Below are 9,937 nucleotides of genomic sequence, written 5' to 3'. Positions count from 1 at the left end.
TTTTCACAGTAACTTCATTGCAGTGTTAACGCAAGGCCACTTGTGACATTAATAAATAAACTAAAAACTAAAGCATCTGCAGTATTTTGCCTTTAACTTGAGAGATTGGTACATTTTTGGATGCTGTGGCAATCAAGGGATGAGCTAGGGAGGGAAGACAAAGCTTTTAAAAATATATAAATTCATAATATCCCTACAGTGCAGAAGGAGGCCGTTCGGCCCATCAAGTCTGCACCGACCACAATCCCAAACAGGCCTTATCCACTTAACCCCATCTATTTACCCTGCTCAACCCCTAACACTAAGGGGCAATTTAGCATTTAGTAATCATTGGAAGAGCTTGGCTGGCAAGGCCAGCATCTGTTGCATGCATTTTATTGCCCTCAAAAATAGTGGGAGCAGCATCAAACAGCAGTAATTCTCAGATGCTAAAACTCTGCCCACCACCTGACAGCTGGAGCTATGGCTCTGAGATCAAAAAGATTATTTTCAGTGGGCAAGTTGCAGGAAAACAATTAAAATACCTGCTCTGAAGAAATAATAATAACAATTATCACTTACCAATATAATAATTACAATAGCAAATATATACTTGCCATTTATTTTATTTTTCACAAAATAATGATGTCAATTGACATTGATTTCTTTGGTTTCCAACAATATTGATGCAAACATTGCTCATTTTAAAGTAAGATTTATCGTTTTACCAAATAAATAAGAGCTGAAGAGGCAAACTATTCTTCCTAATGTTGTGAAATTAAATAAATATAAAATATATAATAATTGTAATATATAAAATGTATCAGAGAATCATACAGTGCAGAAGAGGCCTTTTGGCCCATCAAATCCATACCAACACATTAGAAACACCCTGCACTCCCACCTAATCCCATCTGCCAGCACAAGGCCCACTGTCTTAAATGTTACGATGTGCCAAGGGCTCTTTAAAGGATGTGAGGCATCCCGCCTCCAACCACCCTTCGTTAGGAGAGTCTACTCACCTAACGAAGGGGCAAACCCCGAAAGCTTGTGGGTTTACTATCAAATAAACCTGTTGGACTTTAACCTTGTGTTGTGAGACTTCTTACTGTGTTTACCCCAGTCCAACGCCAGCATCTCCACACCAACGAAAACAACTCAAGCCTACACAACCTCTCTTCATAACTTCAATATTCCATCCCAGGTAGCATCCTGGTAAATTTCCTCCACACCTGCTCCAGTGGCAATAACATCCTTCCGATAGTGTGGTGACCAGAAATGCACAGTTTTATATGTATAGTTTGGTATAAAATTTCTATTATATATAAAATAAATAAAATATAAAATCTACAAAATGTAAAATATATAACATATACATTTAAAATGCATAAAATATATTTTAAAAAACCTATAAAATGTAAAATATAAAAAATATAAAACATATAAAATACAAAATCTATAAAAATATATAAAATGTAAAATATGTATATACACTTAAAATGCATTATATATATATAAATATGTAAAATATATAAAATTTATAACATAAAATTTATAAAATGTAAAAGATATAAAATATATAAAACAAGATATATAAAATGATAAATATATAAAATCTACAAAATATATACATAAAAAATATAAAATATGCAGACTAAGAAATTGGAATAATTCGAATTTTGCTGCATAAATCTAATTGAAATTAAGAGGGAATAAATTCCTTAGTTGTGGACTCAGTGGGAAATTAGTGATTATTTGCTTCCTCTCCCTGGTGAAGCTGCTGCATTTTAAATTACTGATTGGGGTACATGCAGACACACACTCACACAGAGAGGCAAAAAGTACCGACTCCGCCGGGACTCGAACCCGGAACCTTTGAATGCCTTCAGCCGCTAGAAGTCCAATGCGCTATCCATTGCGCCACGGAGCCACCTGTTGGATCTAGGCTGGAAATAGCGTACTCATAGTCAAATCGACACCATTCATTATTCCTCTACTCATGCCCTTCACTTCTACATAACTCATTCTATATTTTATCTACCTCCGGGAGGGGATTTATTTTACCTTCCATTCTGGTCCGCCGTCGTTTTCGCTTGTATTTTATGTGTGTGTGTGTGTCAACCCTTTTCTTTTTCTATCTTTGCATATATATATTATGTGTGTGAAGAAGAGATGTAGTCGCCGCCACCGTCGTACCCGTTGTGGCCGCTAGGAGCTGCCGGCAGTAATGCTGGGGTGAGGGCGGGGCGGAAATGAAATCAGGCCGCGAGCCGTTGCTCCGAATAACCAGCCCTGCCCATTTCCCAACGGCTCCGGGTTCCCCCCCTGCGCGAGCCCTCTCGCGCCCTATTCAAATGGCGCCTCGCGCGCCGGGGCCGTTGGAACGCAGCGGGGTGGGGGAGGCAGAAGGGAGCGATTCAAAATGGCGGCCGAGTTGCCAACCCTGTCCACGATTGCCCGGGAGGGTATGCCAACTACAACTCAGAGAGGAAAGAAAATTGGGGCGCAATAGTATTCTTTTATATATAATATTTTACATTAAACATAAATATAAATTTTATTTTAGGTATAATATAAATTTTCTTTTATGTACAATATACATTGTATTTTAAACAGAATATAATTTTATTTTAAGTATAATATAAATTTTCTTTTATGTATAATATAAATTTTATTTTAAATATAGTATACATTTTATTTTATGTAGAATAAATTTTAGTTTAAACATATAAATTTTCTTTTATATACTGCATATTTTATATATTACATATTTTGTGTATTACATATTGTATATAGCAAATGGAATTTTGTCCTTTATTCTTAGAGGGATGGACTTTAAAAACAGGGAGGTTATGTTTATTTATTGGTGTCACAAGTGAGATATAGGAGTAGAATTAGGCCACTCGGCCCATCGCATTTGCTCCACCATTCAATCATGGCTGTTATTTTTCTCATCCCTATTGTCCTGCCTTTTCCACATAACCCCTGATCCCCTTATTAATCAGGAACTAATCTATCTCTATACACTTACATTAACACTGCAATGAAGTTATTGTGCAAATCCCTGAGTCGCCACACTCCTGTGCCTGTTCGGGTACACTGAGGGAGAATTTAACATAGCTAATGCACCTAAACTTTGGGAGGAAACCAGAGCAAACCATGCAGATGCAGAGAGAACATGCAGACTCCACACAGATAGTGATAGGAATCAAACCCAGGTCCCTGGCACTGTGACGCTGCAGTGTTAATCACACTGCACACTGTGCCACCAAGCTGTATAAGGTGCTGGTGAGGCCACACCTGGAGAACTGTGTACAGTTTTGGTCTCCTTACTTGAGAAAGGATATGCTGGCACTGGAGGGAGTGCAGAGGAGATTCACTAGGTTGATTCCGGAGTTGAGAGGGTTGGCTTATGAGGGGAGACTGAGTAGACTGGGGCTACAGTCATTGGAATTCAGAAGAATGAGGGGAGATCTTATAGAAACATATAAAATTATGAAGGGAATAGATAACATAGAAGCAGGGAGGTTGTTTCCACTGGCGGGTGAAACCAGAACTAGGGGGCATGGCCTCAAAATAAAGGGCAGCAAATTTAGGACTGAGTTGAGGAGGAACTCCTTCACCCCAAGGGTTGTGAATCTGTGGAATTCCCTACCCAGTGAAGCAGTTGGGCTAGGGGGCACAGCCTCAAGATAAAGGGGGGGCGGTTCAGAACGGAGTTGAGGAGGAACTTCTTCACTCAAAGGGTGGTGAATCTCTGGAATTCTCTGCCCGTTGAAGTGGTGGAGGCTGCCTCGCTAAATATTTTTAAGAAGCGGGTTGATGGGTTTTTGATAAGAGAGGGGATTAAGGGTTATGGGGAGAGGGCGGGAAAGTGGAACTGAGCCACGACAGATCAGCCATGATCTTATTGAATGGCGGGGCAGGCTCGAAGGGCCAGATGGCCTACTCCTGCTCCTATTTCTTATGTTCTTATGTTCTTGTTGAATGTTTTTAAGGCAACAACAGTAAAGGAATTAAGGGTTATGGTGAGCGGGCGGGTAAGTGGAGCTGAGTCCACAAGAAGATCAGCTTTGATAAAGGGTAATCTGGACTCGAAACATCATTTCTTTTCTCTCTTTACAGATGCTGCCAAAAATGCAGACATTTTCCACATTTTCTCTTTTGGTTTCACACTCCAACACCAGCAGTAATTTGCTTTAATTATTGAATGGTGGAGCCAGATGACCTACTCCTGCTCCTAGTTCTTATGTTCTTATATATTTTATATTTTTATAATATTTTTTATATTTTATAGATTACATATTTATATATTTAATATTTGTTTATATGCACATTGTGTATATAATTCTGTGAGATAAAAGCGGCAGTAGACCATCCATTCAAGAACACAAGAAATAGAAGCAGGACTAGGCCACTAGGCCCTTCAAGCCTGCCCCATTCAATACATCTTGGCTGACGGCTAAAAGGAAATGGCACAGAAAAGGAGTTGAGGCCGGCATTTCCTTGTATCCCATGGACTTATATTTTTCTGACCAATGTACCATGTGGAATCTTGTTAAATGCCTTACTAAATTTCATATAGACAACATCTACTGTACTACCTTCAACAATCTTCTTGCTGATTCCTCAAAAGAATTGATTCATGTAGTAACACACAACCTTCCTGGAACAAAACCATGCTGACTATCCCTGATTAATCACAATTTATACTCTCTAACCCATCACAGATCTTCCTCCCTTCTTTCCTCTCATAGCCGCTCCCCCTCCACCATCCCCAAACCCACACACACACACATACACATTTTGGCTTGGAAAGGGCCAAAGGAGGTTCACATGAATGATCCCTGGAATGAAGAACTTATCATCCGAGGAACGGTTGAGGACTCTGAGTCTGTACTCATTGAAGTGTAGAAGGATGAGGGGGCATCTTATTGAAACTTACACAATACTGCGAGACCTGGATAGAGTGGACATGGAGAGGATGTTTCCACAGTAGAAAAAACTAGAACCAGAGGGCACAACCTCAGGCTAAAGGGACGATCCTTTAAAACAGAGGTGAAGAGGAATTTCTTCAGCAAGAGTGGTGAATCTGTGGAACTCTTTGCCACAGAAGGCTGTGGAGGCCAGGTCATTGAGTGTCTTTAAGACAGAGATAGATAGCTTCTTGATTAATAAGGGGTTATGGGGAAAGGACAGGAGAATGGGAATGAGAAAAATATCAGCCATGATCGAAAGGCAGAGCAGACTTGATGGGCCGAGCGGCCTAATTCTGCTCCTATGTCTTATGGTCTTATGGTCTATTTTCCAAACTGTAGAGGGGCGTGGGGTGTGGGGGGCGGGGTGGTGGAGGCAATGTTGTAATGGTATTTTCACTAGACTAATATTCCAGAGATTCAGGAAGATGGTAATCCCACCATGGCAGACCGTGAAATTTGAATTGAATAAAAATCTCAAAATTGAAGTCAGATGATTAGCATGAAACCATTGTTAATTGTCATAAAAACCTATCTGGTTCACTAAAAGGACCCATCTGGTCCTTTTGGGAAGAGAATCTGCCATCCTTACCTGGTCTAGCCGACATGTAACTCCAGCAATGTGGTTGACTCTTAAGTGCCCCCTCAAGGGCAATTGGGAATGGGCAATAAATGCTGGCCCATCCCATACCTCATGAAAAAATTTTTAAAAAATCTTATTTGAATTTCTAACCCTTCCATTTTTAATGCAAAGTCGTGGACCTGTTTTTCTCTCTCCACAGATGCTGCCCAATCTACTTGGTGCTATCCAGTATTTTATCTTTTTTCAATCTCCTATTCCTTATTCCCCCATTTAGTTGTTTAGGTCCCCTTAAATGTATTTATGTCATCAGCCTCAACATCTCTACACCATTCTTTTGCATAAAGAAATTTTTCCTGAATTCCCAATTGGATTTATTGTTGAATATCTGCCTGTGAAATAGGGGGCAAAAGGACTACGGCCTAAATCTTCTGGTTTTGCCTGCTGTGGAAATCATCGCGTGAATATGGCAGACAAGCCAAAGTTCCATTGACCTTAAGGGAGGAAATCTTTGGTTTCAGGGCCAGTGGGACTGGAAAATCCTGCAGTTAGTGACCGGACCAGGAACTCCAAGGTATTTTATGCAGTTAACCTAGACCCAACTTGTGCATTTGATTGTGGCATTAGGGTGAGCATAAAGTGTTTCACTCCAGGTATGATTCAAGTGACCCACCAGGAAGCTTTTACCAAAACAAATTTTATTCAAGACACAGAATTTAAGAAAAATAATTAGCAAAACGTTTACCAATTAAAATACTTAAACATGACGAAGTATAATTTCTTAACTTAGCTATTTATGTTATTCCAATTCAGCAGTATCCCCCCCAGACATAACTCCCTTCTGTACAACCAGTTAGCACAGAAACCAAAAATGCTTACGCGATGCGAGATTTCCAAATTTTTAACACTTCTCAACGGAGATCCAGAAAGCAGTTTTCAGAGAAGGATATACGCACAACACAGCAAAACTTTAGAGAAGTAAACCTAGTCTCAGGCAGCTCCCAGGTTCCAGACTTCAGAATCAGAAAGGAATACCTCTTGCTGCAGTTCCAAAACAGCAACTCTCAGAAAGAGAGAGAGATCCACTCTCATATAGAAGAATCTCCAAGAAAGAGGCTTATCTCCTGACTATTTCCAGTCTCCAACTTCAGAGAGGGGAAAAGAGAGGCACTGCTCTTTCTCAAATCAAAAGCAGCATGTAAACATGAATATTCTGTGTAAGTCTAGCTTCACTCATCACATGGCCATAGCTGTCAATCATCCCAATCAAGCCCCACTCTGCAAAAACCCAGTGGAACACCAAGAACTGCAGAACAGCATGAGTTCAGATTAAGCAATTATGCTGCTGCAGCAATAATACAGGATGTCGGTTATAGACAGAATGGCTCCCAGTGCATAGATCTGCTACAACAGAACAAGAACATAATTCAAATAATTTCTGAAAGGCACAGTATTGTCACTGTACCTCTCAGAAACATGTCAAAGTATCACATACGCAAAGAGTTTAGATTGCAGCCGACATCTCTTCACCTTTTCCAACCACACCTTGACTGCCTAACATCAAATTATAGATGATGCCAAATTCCTTTCCAGTGTAGCCATTCATTTAGCCTTCACCATCAACTTTGCTGCTTTGCTAAATTTTACACTTCTCCTGCCTTTTATCTCCATTGCATTTTCTGCCTTTGTGTACCCAAATGGTGTAACTTCACTCCATGTTCAGTAGAGCCCAGCTTACAGTGATCTCAGTCAAATCTACACAATTCTCTCTGTAAACACCTCCAACATCCTATTGTTCTACATTCAAAGCTCACCTTTCTCACTAAGGGGCCTGGGTTCGATTCCTGGCTTGGGTCACTGTCCTGTGTGGAGTCTGCACATTCTCCCTGTATCTGTGCGAGCTTCCTCCCACAGCCTGAAAGACGTGCTGGTCAGGATGCATTAGCCATGCTAAATCCTCCGTCAGTGTAACTGAACAGGCACCGGAGTGTGGCAACTTGGGGATTTTCATAGTAACTTCATTGCAGTGTGAATGTAATGTAAACCTACTCATGACATAAATAAATAAATAACTGTGACACTAATAAATAAAGCTTTCCACTATCATTCTCTTGTTTCCATGTCCAGACATCAGCCAAAATATTCCAAATTGTTCAAGATTTCACCCCAGACTGTACAGAATGTTTCCCTGTGGACCCTCGATTATCAGGATTTGTAGGTATCTTCCAATCACTCCATTTTGAAAAGATTGTGATATCCCTGAAAAACCGACTTGCTTAATTTTGGGGCAGAATGTTTTCCCCATTATATCTCACCCATTAAGTACAAAAATATAACCTGCACCCCACTTGGAAAAATGATCACAGTAATCTGTATTGTTTTCGTCTTATTAAAAATTATTTTAAATTTTATTCCTCTCTCAGAGTTGCAAAGCAGCTTAGTATGGCTCCTGCTCTGACCAGACCGCAAAAAACTTCAAAAGGGTTGCGAACGTAGCCCAGTCCATCACACAAACCAGCCTCCCAGCCACTGACTTTGGCTACATTTCCTGCTGCTTCAAAAAAACAGCCAGCATAATTAAGCAATCCACGCACTCTGGACATTCTCTCTTCCATCTTCTTCCATTGGGAAAAAGATACAAAGGTTTGAGGTCATGTACCAACTGACTCAAGAACAGCTTCTTCTCTGCTATCATCAGACTTTTGAATTTATCTACCATATATTAAGCTGATCTTTCGCTACGCCCTAGCTATGGTTGTAAAAGTAGCCATTAACCATAACCCTCCCCCCTTCCTTCTCCCCGATGTACTCTATGAGTGGTATGCTTTGTCTGTACAGCATGCAAGAAACAATATTTTTCACTGTCTCCCGATACATGTGACAATAATAAGTCAAATCAAATTCAGAGTCCATAAGACCATAAGACATAGGAGCAGAATTAGGCCACTCGGTCCGTCGAGTCTGCTCTGCCATTCAATCATGGCTAATATTTTTCTCATCCCCATTCTCCTACCTTTTCCCCATAACCCCTGACCGCCTTATAATCCAGAACCTATCTATCACTGTCTTAAAGACACTTAGTGACCTGGCCTCCACAGCTTTCTGTGGCAGAGTCCACAAGGTAAGCCCTTAATTCCTTGTTTGCTCCAAAAACCAGTTCAAATTGAATCCAATTCATAGCCCCTACACCAGAGACCTACTCGAAAATCTCACTAAATCCTAACATGTCCCTAAATTTGAAAACTAAAACTGCCAGTTTTAAGTGTTTGATAATCTTAACGTTGCCACATGTTGCTAAGTGTTAGGGCTCAGAAATATTTTCAAAGGAGAGGGAGGATTCTTTCGGGATCTTCCAATTTTGGGATACTATTCATTCGCGAAATTTGGAAAAGCTATTTCTAAGTTCTGACAACATCTTAGCTGAAATCACATGAAAACCATCTAACATCTGGAACACGGCAAATTCCTTTCAAACGTCAAGAGCAGAAGGTAAGAAAGGAGGCAATAGCGAAAAGAAATCTTAGATGTTGGGGGAGTCGCACTTGGTCTTCAAGCCTGTGAACTCTCCTGAACTCATCAGTAGTATCGCACAAAACTGCAGTCTCATGCCATATTGCCCGAGGATTCAGTCTCATGCCTGTCCCGAGTTTTTAATAGTCCCACAGCACAGAAGAAAATGACCCTTGTTTGATGCTAAGAGAAATCTTTGTGTCGAGGATGGAGACCAAACCCTTCCAGCAGAGGGTGCAAATGAACCACTCCAAAGCTGTAGCACAGCAGTTGCTTCCTTCTGCATGGGAGCAGGGGACCCCCCAGGGAGGAAGGAAATGTATTTGAATGTTTCAGTTGGCATAGCAACAATCGCATTATCTTTATTCTGCCTGGAAAATGGGTGCAGAGCTGTATGATATATTACTCATGACCAAGCAAAAGTCGTGCATTTAAACTCTTGGGATTCAAGAATCACAGAATGATTCAACATAAAAAGGCCATTTGGCCCATCAAACCTGCACCAACCACAATTCCACCAACTCCATGTTTTTATTCTACTAACCCCCCTGACACTAAAGGGCAACTTAGCATTGCCAATCCACTAGCCTACACATCTTTGAACACTAAGGGCAATCAACCTAACCCACTCACCTTTTGGACTTTGGGAGGAAACTGGAGCAACGCAGAGGCATGGGGGGAATGTGGAAACTTCACAGAGACAGTCACCCAAGGCCAGAATTGAACCCAGGTCCCTGGCACCGTGAGGCAGCAGTGCTAACCACTGCGCCACTATGCCACCCATGGGCAACATGACGGAAACATGGCAGAGTCACCTGATTAACATGATTCTGATCTGTAGACTGACCCCCTGTTCTTTGCAACCTGGAATTTGCCAGAGGCAAATGTGTTC

General features: G+C 40.8%; 1 non-coding gene across 1 annotated transcript; it reads right to left on the bottom strand.

Annotated features, from left to right (window-relative positions):
* Positions 1-1,824: 1,824 nt before the first annotated feature.
* Positions 1,825-1,909, bottom strand: trnar-ucu (transfer RNA arginine (anticodon UCU)). The gene is given in 2 exon segments: positions 1,825-1,860; positions 1,873-1,909. It is a non-coding gene; the product is annotated as a tRNA-Arg (tRNA).
* Between the last annotated feature and the right edge of the window lie 8,028 nt (positions 1,910-9,937).

The sequence above is a fragment of the Carcharhinus amblyrhynchos genome, chromosome 33 (assembly GCF_965287045.1).
Source record: "Carcharhinus amblyrhynchos chromosome 33, sCarAmb.v2.hapA, whole genome shotgun sequence".
Lineage (NCBI taxonomy): Eukaryota > Metazoa > Chordata > Chondrichthyes > Carcharhiniformes > Carcharhinidae > Carcharhinus > Carcharhinus amblyrhynchos.
Note: the sequence above shows the minus strand (reverse complement) of the source record. Positions and strands in the feature narration are given on the sequence as shown.